Source organism: Vulpes vulpes, unplaced genomic scaffold (assembly GCF_048418805.1).
Source record: "Vulpes vulpes isolate BD-2025 unplaced genomic scaffold, VulVul3 u000000721, whole genome shotgun sequence".
Classification (NCBI taxonomy): domain Eukaryota; kingdom Metazoa; phylum Chordata; class Mammalia; order Carnivora; family Canidae; genus Vulpes; species Vulpes vulpes.
Window position 1 is genome coordinate 120,001 of NW_027325759.1, and position 1,413 is coordinate 121,413.

A 1,413-nucleotide genomic window follows, 5' to 3' on the forward strand; every position below is an offset into this window, starting at 1 on the left:
GGACGGCGCGGACACCCGCCTGACCGGAGAACCGTCCAGGGCGGGCGGCGGGTAGGCGCGCGCCGGGCGGCGGGCGCCCCCGCGTCAGCCGAGGCTCCCCCCCCCCCCGCCGGGGACGGGCGGGACCCGACGCCCGCAGGAGGAGGAGGACGACGACGACACCGCGGGGGGGGCACCGCCGCCGCGTCACACGCGTCCCGAGACGCGCCGAGGGCACCCCGCGCGGGGCGACGCGGCGACCGGGGAACGACCGGCGCCGGAAGGCGAAAGGCGGGCCGGCCGCAGAGGGGCAGGGGGACGAGCCGCCGCCGCCGCCGCCGCCGCCGCGAGGGCGGCGAGTGGACGACGCAGCGGCAGCCCCGGGCGAGCGCGAGCGAGCGGGCGAGACGGCGGACGCGTCCCCCGCCGAAGGGACACGGTGGGGGGGCCGGGACGGCGACGCCCGAGAAAGGGAGGCGGGCGCGGGGCCCGCCTCCCCCCACGGCAACGCCGTCGTCGCCGACGACACCCCCTCCCTTCCCCTCCGGGCGGGCGGGCGACCGACCGAACGGCCGACGCCAGGCCCGCCCACCGCCGCCGCCGCGCTTCCAACCGCGCCTCCCGGCGGCGGGCGCGGCCCCTTCCTGCCCCCTGTCTCCTCCTCGCACGGCCCCGTCCTCCCCCCACGGACGGACGCACGCGCACACGCGCTCTCCTCTCGTCCCTCGCGGCCAGCGGGCCGGCACCGCGCCGGCCCGCCCGCACCGCACGGGGGAAGGCTTCGCGGGCGAGCGGACGGACGGACGGGGCCCCGACCGGCCGGGCCGGGCCGGGCCGCCTCCGCCGCCGCCGCCGCGTTCTCGTTAATGATCCTTCCGCAGGTTCACCTACGGAAACCTTGTTACGACTTTTACTTCCTCTAGATAGTCAAGTTCGACCGTCTTCTCAGCACTCCGCCAGGGCCGTGGGCCGACCCCGGCGGGGCCGATCCGAGGGCCTCACTAAACCATCCAATCGGTAGTAGCGACGGGCGGTGTGTACAAAGGGCAGGGACTTAATCAACGCAAGCTTATGACCCGCACTTACTGGGAATTCCTCGTTCATGGGGAATAATTGCAATCCCCGATCCCCATCACGAATGGGGTTCAACGGGTTACCCGCGCCTGCCGGCGTAGGGTAGGCACACGCTGAGCCAGTCAGTGTAGCGCGCGTGCAGCCCCGGACATCTAAGGGCATCACAGACCTGTTATTGCTCAATCTCGGGTGGCTGAACGCCACTTGTCCCTCTAAGAAGTTGGGGGACGCCGACCGCTCGGGGGTCGCGTAACTAGTTAGCATGCCAGAGTCTCGTTCGTTATCGGAATTAACCAGACAAATCGCTCCACCAACTAAGAACGGCCATGCACCACCACCCACGGAATCGAGAAAGAGCTA